General features: G+C 38.7%; 1 protein-coding gene and 1 pseudogene across 1 annotated transcript in view; one reads left to right on the forward strand and one right to left on the reverse strand.

The window, feature by feature from the left end:
* Positions 1–13,800, reverse strand: part of CNGA3 (cyclic nucleotide gated channel subunit alpha 3) — a 55,592-nt gene that overhangs the window by 40,270 nt on the left and 1,522 nt on the right. The gene's annotated exons all lie outside the window — the stretch shown is intronic.
* On the forward strand, positions 4,690–4,801 carry LOC140509417 (U6atac minor spliceosomal RNA; annotated as a pseudogene).

The following is a 13,800-nucleotide window of genomic DNA, read 5'->3' on the forward strand; positions in this document are numbered from 1 at the left end:
CTTCTACATTTTCCCCCCTCTCCTCTCCCTCTCCTCAAGGTAGCACATAATCTAATGGCACATAATCTAATATAGACTAATATAGTACAATATAATAATATATTTCAAATCAATATGAAACAGTGCTTCCAGGAACAGAAGCTGTGCTCAGATGGAATGGGCTATTTCCTTAGACAGTAAATCCCCTGTTGCTGGAGATGTCTAAGCAGAGATTTGATGTTGGGGGTATGGTAGAATGAGGAATCTTCACCTAGGGTTCACGGACTCCAAAGGAATCCATGAATGGATTTCAGGGGGTCCATTTACTTAGCTGGGGAAAAACTCCACATTTTTTTTTCACTAACTTCAAATTGAAATTTGTCATTTCCTTCAATTATTTTAAAACTTTACTGGGAGATAGGGTTCATTGACTTCACCAGACTGCCAAAGGGCTTCGTGCCACAAAAAAGATTAAGAAGTCCTATAACAGAGGGCTTACATGCTCTGGGCAGGGTTTGGGGCTGGGTGACTTGGGATCTGGCAGAAAACATGCTAAATGTAGCTTCAAGATCTATTATGTGCCAGGTAGACTGATCTGTGCTCCTTGACTCTGAGGGGTAAACCTTGAGAGAAATGGTAAGGGGAGTTTTTGGTTCTTGAAGGAGAAGCTTTTGAACAGTCATACCTGCTGGTGGAAAGTACTGCCTTGGAAGGTGATAAATTCACAAGCTCAAAGACTGTAGTGCTAGGATGAAATAGAGCAAAAGCTGGTTACAGAATGGAGTTGGTTTGGTGTGGAAAACAAGAGAACCTAAGAAACTATCTCATGAAACTAACTCTGTCTTGTGTTGCCACATGGATTCTCTTCCATCTTGTTTTTCTGCAACTTGTCCGTGGGAAACTAGATGGCATAAGTAATTTATTATTTCATAAATGCAGGGGAATGCAATCAATAGGCATCTCTCGATTTTGGGAAAAGAAAGACCCTGAAACCTCTTTACCCCCCTCCCGACTCAACAGAAACTCACTCTTTCTTCTCCCAACTTGGAAAGCCCTTAATCTTTTCTCCAATTAGAACTCAGATTAACTAATTTTCTGTCTTGGCTTGTATTCTATCCATTATTTTCTTTTAATTAATTGTTCTTATATGAGTAATTATTTTTTATACATAAAAATCTGTCTCCATTCGGGGTCTTTGGACTGATCGGCAAGTCCACTGACCCATTTATTATGCCTATTTAGCCAATAAATAGTATAACTCAGATTGTTTTCTCAGTAATTATTAATTATCCACAGCTAGAAAAGACTGCAAAGGTCATCTAATCCACCCCTTTCATTTTACAGATGAGACTCAGAAAGTTTAAGTGACTTACCCAAGGTCACCCAGCCATGGTCAAAGACTGATGTTGAAGCCAGTTTTTCCCAAAGAAGACCAGCTCTCTATCAACCACACCAGTGGTGTCAGTGGTGTCAAATAGAAAAAGATACCACATACATAAGGATCCCTGTGGGCTGAATATTGATTTAGTTTTTAAATGTACTTTTATTTATGTTTTATTGTATTTTTATTTATTTTGTCAAATATTTCTCAATTACATTTTAATTTGGTTTGGATGCACTCAGGAGGGTCAGGAGCTCTATACAGCCCACAGGTTATTTGTTTGATCCCTCTAAACTATGCTGCAGCTGCTTTTCTACTCACCACTATAGGCTGTAGACAAGTACTGCTGACTAGTTGCTGGGGATGTCCTTGAAAGGAGTACTGTATGGGTAATATGGGTTAAACTAGATGATGCCTGAAGTTTCTTCCCAGTCTGCAATTTTGTGATTCTCATTAATTTTTTTAAAGTGCTTTATGATCACAGACAGGATAGTTAGGTGGTGCAGTAGACCTAGAGCCAGGCCTAGAGTCAAGAAGACTCATCTTCCTGAGTTCAAATCTGGTCTTAGACACTTACCAGCTGTGCGATCCTTGGCAAGTCACTTAACCCTGTCTGCCTCAGTTTCCTCATCTGTAAAATGAGCTGGAGAAAGAAATGGTAAACCACTCCAGTATCTCTGCCAAGAAAACCCCAAATGGGGTCATAAAGAGTTGGATGCAATGGAAAACAACTGAAAGTAGTAGTAGTTGTAATAGTAGTAGTAGTAGTAGTAGTATGATTACAAAATAATTTATGAACAAGATGGTGAATAGATAAAAAACATATTTAGAATGGTTGAATTTCTGTACTACTATTCAAATTTAATGCCAGCCCAGGCTTGAGAAACTAGGAATCCTACACAGTGGGACTTAAAAAAGAGATGGGCAGGTCTCCTGTCCCCAAAAATATCTTCAAACTTGCTTACTGAAACCTCAAATTCCCACTGAAATCTGCTGGGCTTTTATTTCTTTGCTTGTTAAATGAAAACACTCCCAGAGTGAGACAGCACATTAAGTCTTACAGTCTTTTACAACTTTATGAATGAGTTCTTTGGGTTTATTCTTGAGAACAGGTTTTGATAAGGAGAAAAGGGAGTAAGAAGGATCTTGGAACCTGGGTAAAGAATAGTGAGTGCCATTGAGGCCACAGGTACTGAAATCCAGCTTTGCCTACTTCCCAGTTCTGTTTAAGGACTTCCCAGTTTGGTACTGCTTGATGCCAGTCATAAAGTGAGCAGAATAGATCTGGGCCAAGAGAAATGGCAGTACTCCCACAGGTGAACCAGACAAACAGTGAGCAAACAATTCAGGGAAACTTCCACCAAAGAGGTGGAGTTTAAAGGACAAGAGAATCCAAGTCCAGTGATCTCCTGTAGTGTTTCCCATGGAAACATCTCCTTCTTGACTCATCATTAGACATTCTGAGCAAGCCACATTATCACTCTAAGTCTTGATTGCATCAGATTTCATAAGAGGGAGTTAAACCACATGGTCTATAATGTTCTATCCAGCTGTATATTTATTTTAGACTTGATCTATGACTTCTGGTCTCTCTGTCCACCTGGTGGCCAAAAGAATTTCTCTAAATCACAGCTCTTACCATATCACCTCCTGTGCTCAAGAATCTCTAATGGCTCTCTATTGCCTTCAGAATAAAACACAAACTCAGTAGTTTGGCATTTGAAGCTATACATTCTGGTTCAAACCTACCTTTCCAGACTTATTTCACATGACTCCCTCTACTTCTATTCTCTGCTTCTAGCCAAACTGACCTACTTACCCATACCGTTTTCCATATATGACATTCTGCCTTCTGTCTCTAAACCTATGTACTGCCTATCCCATGTGTCTGGACTCCTTCCTCACTTCCTCCTCCTTGAATCTTTGGTTTGTTGTTAACGTAAAGGATCCGCCCTCACCTCAATTAATGAAATCAGGGAAGAACCAGACATTTCCACTGAATCAAGTAATCAATTAACAGAAATGTCAAGGAATTTTCCAACAATATATGAATAATCCTCTCAATCAATTAGAGAGGACTGGGGGCTTTGTGCTATTTCATGAATGCAGATGGCACCACACAAGAAATATTTAGGATGGGGTTGCGAAGATCGAATCACACCACTTGGGCTCTAAATAAAAGCAGAGTAACCAAGTCAAGTTAAAAGTATTCATTAAGCAGGGATACACTAAAGAATTCAAGATAAAGAATGAAATGATCTCTACTAGCAGTCAGCTTACATTCTAGTGGAGGGGGCAACAAGTGCATATCATACATATAGAACAAATTTAAAATTAATACACATTTACTTATATACAAAGTTGTTGTTGCTGTTGTGTTTGTCCTTCATTGCCGAAGAAGACCATGCCATCAGAGGAATGATGATATGACTTGCACTTGACTTTGTTTTGAATGAGGGAGAGCTGTGTAAGGTCACCAGCCTCACTTGTTCTGCAGAGCCATCTGAATCCTGTGACCAGATATTCATCAGGATGAGAGAAGATGACCCAGGATGCACTGGGAGACCTTGGTCCCTTTGGGCCAAGGTCTATGCAGGTACTCACTTAGGGTGAGGCAGCACCCATTCACTGAATAGGCCTGTTTAAGAAGTAACTGGGGCATGACCCCTTTAATGAAGCAAAGAAAAAGAAAGACATCAGGCTAGGAGAGAAACAGCAACAGTTACTATTGATAATCACTCTTAAGTCAGGAGGGTCCAGAAGAGAGCCCTTAGGCAGGGGCCTAGTGTTGTCCAATGTATGAGCTTCAGAGTGCAGTTGGTTTAAGGTTTTGGGAAAGGCAAGGCAAGACAAGGCAAAGGCAAGGCAAAGGCAAGGGAAAGGCAAAGCAAGGGAAGGTAAGGGAAGGCAAGAGAAGGCAAGGCAAGGCAAGGCAAGGCAAAGGCAAGGGAAACGCAAGGCAAGGGAAGGCAAGGGAAGGCAAGACAAGGCAAGGGAAGGCAAGGCAAGGCAAGACAAGGCAAGGAAAGGCAGGAATCTAGCCAGTAAAAACCAAATCAACTAGGTATCTTCTGGACATCCAAATTTACCTTCCTTTGGAGAGAAGGAAGGGGAGGGGGAGACAGACAGGAGAGGAGGAGCTGAGTTACCCAGCTCACTGGATCCCCATTCAGGCAGCTGCATCAACTCACAGATTATTGTGTTCTCCTTCGTTGCCAAAGAAGACCATGCCATCAGTGAAATGATGACATGACTTGCACTTGACTTTGTTTTGAGTGAGGGAGGGCTGTGCAAGTCTCACCTTTCCTCCAGAACCATTTCCATGTACAAAGTTGTATGAAAGGAGAGAAGGTTAGCACTCCTCTTGATAAGGATGGAAGAGGTCCTAGTGGCCTTTACAGCACATATACTAACCATATACAAAGTAGTTAAATATCAGATACTAAGGCAGAGAAGGGCACTAAGTTGGGATCAGGAAAGGTTTCATGCAGAAATTGTTGTTTGACTTACACTTTAAAGGAATGGAAGGATTCTATGAGGCAGAGAAAAGTAGTATAATAATATTTTCCATCACGAGTCTTTTGGAATTGTCTTGGATCACAGTATTGTAGAGAAGAGCTGAGTCTATCTGCACGATGCTACTGTTACTGTGTACAATGTTCTCCTAGTTCTGTTCACTCATTATCAGTTCTTATAAGTCTTTCCAGGTTTTTCTGAAGTCTGCCTGCTCATCATTGCTTATGGAACAATAAGTATTCCATTATGTTCATATACCACAACTTGTTCAGTCATTCCTCCATTGATGGGCATCCTCTCAATTTCCAATTCTTGGCCACCATAAAAAGAACTGCTATAAATATTTTTGTACATGTGAGTCCTTTCCATTTTTTTATAATCTCTTTGAGAGACAGACCTAGAAGTGGTATAGCTGGGTCAAAGGATACGCACAGTTTTATAGCACCGTGGGCATACTTCCAAATTGCGCTCCAGAATGGTTGTATTGTATTAGAGTTCACAACTCCACCAACAATGAACTAGTGTTCCCACTCTCCCATATCTTCTCCAACATTTATTATTTTCCTGTTTTGTCATGTTAGTCAGTCTGATAGGTGGTACCGCAGAGTTGTTTTGATTTGCATCTCTCTAATCAATAGTGATTTAGAACATTTTTTCATATATGACTATAGATATCTCTGATTTCTTCATCTGAAAACTGCCTGTTCATATCCTTTGACCATTTGTCAATTGAGGAATGACTTGTATTCTTATAAATTTGACTCAGTTCTCTATATATTTTAGAAATGAGGCCTTTATCAGAGACACTAGCTATGAAAATTGCTTCCCAGCTTTCTGTTTCCTTTCTAATCTTGGTTATATTGGCTTTGTGCAAAACCTTTTCAATTTACTATAATCAAAATCATCCATTTTGCATTTCATAATGTTCTCTGTCTCTTGTTAGGTCATAAATTCTTCCCTTCTCCATAGATCTGACAGGTAAACTGTTCCCTTCTCTCCTAGTTTGCTTACAGTATCAGTCCTTATGTTTAAATAGTGCACCCATTTTGACTTTATCTTGGTATACAGTTTAAGATGTTGGTCTATGCCTAATTTCTGCCATACTTTTTCTAATTTCCCCAGCACTTTTTGTTAAACAGTTCTTCCTTTCCTTTCCTTTCCTTTCCTTTCCTTTCCTTTCCTTTCCTTTCCTTTCCTTTCCTTTCCTTTCCTTTCCTTTCCTTTCCTTTCCTTTCCTTTCCTTTCCTTTCCTTTCCTTTCCTTTCCTTTCCTTTCCTTTCCTTTCCTTTCCTTTCCTTTCCTTTCCTTTCCTCTCCTCTCCTCTCCTCTCCTCTCCTCTCCTCTCCTCTCCTCTCCTCTCCTCTCCTCTCCTCTCCTCTCCTCTCTTCTCCCGTCCTCTCCTTTCCCCTCCTCTCCTCTCCCGTCCTCTCCTTTCCCCTCCTCTCCTCTCCCCTCCTCTCTCCTCCCCTCCCCTCCCCTCCCCTCCTCTCCTCTCCTCTCCTCTCCTCTCCTCTCCTCTCCTCTCCTCTTCTCTCCTCTCCTCTCCTTTCCTTTTTCTTTCCTTTATCTTTTCCTTTCCTTTCCCTTCCTTTTCTTTTGTTTCTTTTCCTTTCCTTTCTCTCTTTGTCTTGTTTTTCTTTCTCTCCCTCCTTCCCTCCTTTCCTCCCTTTTCCCTCCCTCCTTTCTCCTTTCCCCTTTCCCCCTCCCTCCCTCTCTCCCTCCCTCCTTTTCTCCCTCCCTTTCTCCCTTCCTTCCTTCCTTCCTTTCTTTGAAAGATCTTAACAACTTGAATCAAATCTGCCAACTGACTTGTTCCCATTTGGCCAGTAACCAAAGCACTGTATTTTAAGCCTACTTCCCTGGAAATAGAAGTGGTAAATAAGCTTTCTTTGGTGAAAATTGAGAAATGTGGCACCATGCAGGGAGAAACATTAGAGTGGACCCTATTTTTCTTTGGACATAAATCTTCCAGCCAAAAACATAATAAGAATAACGAAATGAAGAGATTAATTTGGGATTTCAGGTATCCCTGGTCTGGGTTTAATTCTCTGTGCTTAGATATTTATTTGACACCTCCTCATCAAAATACACCAAGAAATAACTAAACAGCAGAACTGATAAAAAAAAAAGTTTAAAGAAGGGAAAACCAAGAAATCTTTTGGTTTGGGGTATTTTTATTTAGGGGAAATAAATTTTTGTTCAAGTAAATCTTTTCCCCCCTCTTTACATCTTTTCCTTGGGAAATGGAAGAAAATAAAAATAGTTAGGTTGTTTAGTGTCGAGAGAGCAGAGGCTGAGTTTGCTCATTTCACTCCCATAAAGCATGTACTAGAAACTACGTAGCACCATTAGATAGAATGTTGGGCTTGGAGTTAGGAAGAGCTCAAATCCAGCCTCAGACACATATCTAGCTGTGTGACAATGGGCAAGTAATTTAACCCTGTGGTCTCAGTTTCCTTATCTGTAAAATGAGATGGAGAAGGAAATGGCAAACCACTCCAGTACCAAAAAACCTCAAAAGGGGTCATGAAAAAAGTCAGTTACAATCGAAAAACAGCTAAACAACAACAACAATCCAGCATTTATTAAAGTATCAACCACAGAGAGATGCATAATAAATACTCTGAATTTTTTATCATGAATAGTGCTTAATATTCAAGGTTGTCTACATATAAACTGGAGGTCAGAAGGGTATAGTGAAGGGAGCGCTGACTTGGGTTTGAGTCCCCTCTGCTAATTACTTGCTACCCATGTGACTGTGGGCATGTCATTTCCCCTTCCCTGGCAACAATCTCATCATCTGTAAAATACAGGGTTTATATTACATGATCTCTAAGGTCTCTTTTCCATTTTAACATTCTGTGATTCCATATTCCTCCACAAAGAACCTCAAATATTTATGTCTTAATGTTTTACAAACCCTTCCTTTTCCCCTTCTGTAAATTTTCTAAAATGTCAGGAATTCCAATAAATCATTCAGTTGTAGAATATAAACCACCTATTTTATCTCTGATACTCTCTTACCTATATTTTAATTATTATCTTTTTCATGTTTTAGAAAATAAATTAAAATGTGTCACACAAGAAATTGTCATATTCATTCCTTTTATCTCCCAGAATTAGGAGGAATCTTAACAGATTAAGTAGTACAACTTTCCTCTCATGTGGGAATTCTTTCTATACCATCTCTGACAGGGGGTCCTCAAATTCTACTTGAATACTCCCACTGACAGGGAACTTACCACCTAATTAGGCAGCCCCTTTCCTGTGGGAACAACTCAAATTGGTAAGAAAAAAAAAGTTCTTTCATTGGTTCTAGTTTTACCCTCTGGACTAGTACAAACATCAGTGTAACTCCTCTTACATGTGACAGTCATTTAAATATGTGGAAGTAACTATCATGGCTCCTTTAAGTTATTTCTTCTCCAGGATAAACTTCCCAAATTCTTTCAACTGTTCCTCATACATCGCATTTCCATACCTTTTCTCATTCTAATCACTTTCACCAAATTGCATTCCAATTTGCCAATTTCTCTCTCTAAAAGAAGCATCCATAGATGAGTGCAGCACAATTCATTAGCATATGAATCCAGGAAATTTATTTTTAGAAGACAAATATTCAATCCCAGAGGATGGATTTTGTAGTCATCAAAGAAACTAAAGAAATTCAAACTTAAGTAAACTTAAGTTAGAGTACCAGACCAGGAGTTAAGAAGACTCATCTTTCTGAGTTCAAATATGGTCTCAGACACTTACTGGTTGTGTGACCCTGGGAAAGTCACTTCACCCTTTTTGCCTCCGTTTCCCCATCTTTAAAATGAGCTGGAGAAGGAAATGAAAAACTACTTATCTTTGCCAAGACAACCCCAAAAGGGATCACAAAGAGTTGGATACAACTGAAAAACAAACTTTTTTTTTAAATTAACAATTAAAAAATGCAGACATTAAAACAGAGATAGAGAATATCATTTTTTTCTGAGACATTACCGTGTGTTTAGGCTTACCCAGAACACATACCCATGGTAACATCTAAAACAGAACACAATATTCTAGATGGGATTTGACTGCACACAGTCCCATAGATGTATCTGCTATTTTATACAGGACATTGTGCTTCTCTAAAGCTACATGTGATTTTATTAAGGGTTTTTTGGCTGCCACATTTAATTTTTGATTCATCTTGACTATTATTTTGACATGAACTGTGTTTGAGTCAATTCTCTCTCATCCTGTAGATGAAGTTCTCTATCACTATGCTATATATATATATTGATATGGACATATATATATTATATATATATGTGTGTGTGTGTGTGTTCATTTTCTCATCTTTATTAGGAAAGAATCAACCTGATGCAGGCAAGCATTATCTGACCAAGTGTCCCCCACCCCCACTCCCTACAAGGACAGCACTTCTGTTGCTACTTCCAATCACTCTGTTTATCTTTATCCAAATATTCTCTGCTATGCCTTTACATTCAGCTTTATGAGTTTCTAAATAAGTGTTTATCTTCTTGACATAAATGGTATGCCACCATCCTCTTGTGATTATATCTTGCTGCTTTTGAACAAGATATAGTTTTCCACCACTATTTTTGCCATATTGCTTTTTGTCAAACAAGGTATGTTGTTACATTGGTATATTTTAGTTGATGTCATACTACTGAATCTCAGTGATAAATATTAGAGCTTATTTACCTCCTTGGGTTAAAATTCAATTTCATTTTTTTACCTATATTTTTTGAATTGTTATATAAATATGTCAGACCACAGTGACTGATTCTCTTTCCTGATATTTTCTTTTGTAAATTTTCAGACACCTTGCTCATGATGATTCTCCCTTCTACACTATACCAGGTATCTTTTATAGTCATTTAATAGTTTTTTTTATTGCTATCTTTTTTTTTTACATCACCTAAATTTCCCCTTGTATCTCCTTCCCTCCCTTTTCCAGAGAGCTATTCCTTATAACAAATATTTTTTTTGAAAAAGAGAGTGAAAGGGGAAAATTCAGCAAAAGTGATCAACACATTAAAAAAATTGTCATTATTCACAAGATTCCGCACTCATGTATCCTGACTTCTACAGAGGAGAGGGGGAAGGTGTCTTCTTTTATCTCTTCTCTGGGACCAAGCTTGTTTTTGTATTTGGCAACCTTCATTTTTTTTTTTTTCTGTTTTATGGTTAGCAATTGGGTTTTATGGTTTTATCTAGACATTTTTAGGGAAGACTTTTGCAGAGAAGGGTGGGCTTTGAGATGAATCTAATTGTATGGATACTATTGGGAGAAAACAGAAGAGGAAGAAAGTCAATTCCAAAATGCTGATTTTATCAGTAATCAAAGCAAATAAGTATCCAGATCAAGTTTGGACCTTTCCAGAGCACTCCCTTATGTCTGAAGACACTATCTTCTTACCTTTGCCTCTTAAAGGTAGAATCCTTTATTGTCTTCAAACCTCAGCATTCACGTCAGCTTTTACATAAAACCTCTGCTGTTGCCTTCACCTGATAATACCCTTGGCATATATTGAGTATATATCAATATATTTGTGCAGGTTAAATTTCACTGTTCTTTGTATGTCCAATGCCTAACACAACATAGTAGGAACTTAATAAATGTTTGCAGATTGATGATTCCTGCCACGGCTGCCACTGCAAGGATAATTACACAAACATATCTCACAAGAGCCCGTTCCTCTGCAGCTAGCTAATAAATTGCTTCCCTTGGAAACAAGGGACACCATGAGTAGGTGGCTCAGTATAGTGACCCACTACTTCCTGAAAAAGTTCCAGTTGTAATTTTAATAATAGCTAACATTTATATAGCACATATATACTATGTGTGAGGTACTGTGCCAGTCACTTTATCATTCTTATCTCATTTGATCTTCACAAAACCCTGGGAGGTTGTTGATATTATTACCTCCATTTTACAAATGAGCAAACTGAGGCAAACCAAGGCTAACTGACTTGCCCAAGATCACAGAGCTAGTAAGTGTCTGAGGCTGCATTTGAACTCAGCTCTTCCTGACTCTAGGGACAGCATTCTACCCCACTACGCCACCCCACTGCCCCAGCTGTGTGTTCTCTTGCCAATGGGCCAACATTGATATTGCTGATGTGTGCTACAGAACTTTGAACCCAGTTTTATTCTGTGTACTGTGGCCAAGGCGAACATGACATATTGCAAGTCAGTGAAATTGATCCAACAATGAAGCTGCCAAAGCAACAGTGACCATGGTGTGGTCTCAGTTGCCCATTTGCCTGGTACCTTTGCCCTACCTCTCTCTTTCCAAGGAAGAGATCTTGACAATTCCACTGTCATCATGAGGGATAAGCCTAAAACCAATATCCTTCTCATGATAATCTTAGCATCTCAATTTCATAGGATCAAAGATCTAGAATGGAAAAGAACTTTATAGGTCATCTAATTCAAACTCCTCATTTTATAGATGGGGAAACTAAGAACCAGAGAGAGGAAATGAGGTCATATATATAGGAAGTGGCAGCATTGGGATTTGGATCCAGAACTTCTGACTTCAAATCCAAACTGAAACTGAATCAGGATGTCTCTGGACATGCAACCCTTCCCTTACAGTCATTCAAGCTAGAAATTCTTACCATGATTTGTCAATAATCCATCCCATCTCAATGTCCAAATAGTTGATTGTACCTTTTCTATATCTTCATTGTTGTCACGTTGACCTCCAAATCATTCTCCTTACTTTTTCTCAGACTTCAGCACCTGACTCACAAAATTCTTCTCCATCCTGTTCCCTGCTATCATCAAGGATTTCACTATTCATGTTTAGAAGGTTCTAGCAACCTTATTACACAAATCCTTAACTTCCTCAACTCCAATGAATTACTTCATCACAATAATTCCATCCCATTTTGATGTAGTCATATCTTAGATTTTACATAGATTTATTTTAAGATCTTATTATCTTAGAAATGTATCAATTCAAAATTTTGTAATTTAAATTTCATCTCTACATAGCCTTCTATTCCTTTACCTTTCCTTATATTTTGATCACATCATGATTTCCATCCATCAGTCTCCTACAGTCTGGCTTTGCTTGCTTCTATACTCAGCTCTGACCCCTTCCCTAGTTGGCAACTTTAATGTTTCACTAACCATGGCGCTAGAGTCTTTTCTGAGCATGACCTTCTGTAATTCATGACTTGCAAATCTAAAAGCTTAGGTAATCCCTATCTTTCAGCTCCCTCACAGCTATTCCAGGGCTACTGAGAAATACTGGATAAAAACAATGTGATTTTTTTAGACAACAAATTCACGGGACATAATCTCACATCTGCATTAGCTATTGCTCAACAACCTTATACTCTCTCTTTATCAACTCCCTATCTCATTCTTCATAATGACCATTCCAAAACTTTCCTTCTCTCTTTTCACTCAGTTTTGACCCCTGCCCAATCCCCAATGCACACACACTCTAGATACTTATGCCAGATGACATATTTTCCTACTGTACTGGGAAGATTGAGTCATTCAGTGTGAGCTTTTCTAACTCCCCTCTTCTAATTTTCATAATTTCTCACTACTATCACCTATATTTTCTTTCTCTCTTATCAAAGAAGAGGAGGAATTCCTATAGCCAAGGAGAAATAACCTTTCTATACTTTCCTGTTTCCTCTAGGAATCCACTATAGCAGGCATACCAGATACCTTCAATTCCTTCCTTTTTAATGTCTCTTTGATCTTAAAGTTTCCCCACAGTTTTCAGTTTTGTAGGCAATTCTCTAAGACCATAAGTAGCAGAGAAGGTTATCAACCTTAATTGGTAGAGGAAGTTTCTTCACTCATGAATTCCCTCTGCTAAATTCACAAAGTTCAGTCCTAGTCCAGAATACTAGGTCTAGTTCCTATCCCTATCCTCTTTTTACCACTGTTTGGCTCCTCCCCATTTCCTTAAAAATATGCTCAGGTCTCCAAAATCCTAAAAAAAAACATTTTTTTTTTTGATCTTTACTGTCTATCTACTGTCCTATGATGCTTCTCTCCTTCACTGCTAAGTGTGTTGAAAAAGTCACCTACAATTGATATTTTCCCTTCTATACTATCCACTCCCTTCTCAACCTCTATGTTACTGGGATTTCACTGTCAAAATGTTATTGAAACAGCTTTCTCAAACATCACCAATAACTTCCTAATTACAAAATCTAATGACCATGGCCATAGGAAGAAAGGTAAGCTAATATGAAATATTGGTATAGTCTGGTGGAGATATGACTTGGTCCAACCTTTCTGCCAATCCAATGGCCTTTTAAGCTCATTTCACATCTTGCGCTTGATAGTTTTTGACACTTTTAATCACCCTCCCCTAAAAGATATGCTCTTCTCTCTTGGCATCAGAAACATCAAAATATCTCCTTCTATTTTCTATAATTAGTCATCCTATACCTGTTCCTGATCATTAAATGTTGGTATTTCTCCAAGATTTATCTCCGGTCCCTCTGCTTATATATTCTCTCCTTTGGGAATGTCATTCATTCTTATAGCTTCAACCATTCCCTCTATAAAGATGGTTCTCAAGTTTATGTTGTGGTCCTGTTTTCTCTTCTGAATTCCAGACCCACACCTCTAACTGCCTACAGAACTTCTCCATCTAGCTGTGGCTCAGTTGACATTCTCTCATTTGGTATCTCCCGTCTTATCTCATAGTTACCAAATTCTATTGATTCTACCTCTACATCTTTGACATACTTATTACCACTGCCACTATTTTAATAAAGGTCTTAATGATAGCCCCACCCCCAAAATATTTCAATAGTACCCTTACAGGTCTTTCTGCTTGAACTCTCTTCTATTAGCCAAACTATGCACTGCTTTCAGTTCTGGTCATGCCATTATACTGCTCAAGAATTTGAAAAATGAAGCCTCTATGGTCAGAAAGCCTATC

Source organism: Notamacropus eugenii, chromosome 5 (assembly GCF_028372415.1).
Source record: "Notamacropus eugenii isolate mMacEug1 chromosome 5, mMacEug1.pri_v2, whole genome shotgun sequence".
NCBI classification, from domain to species: Eukaryota; Metazoa; Chordata; class Mammalia; order Diprotodontia; family Macropodidae; genus Notamacropus; species Notamacropus eugenii.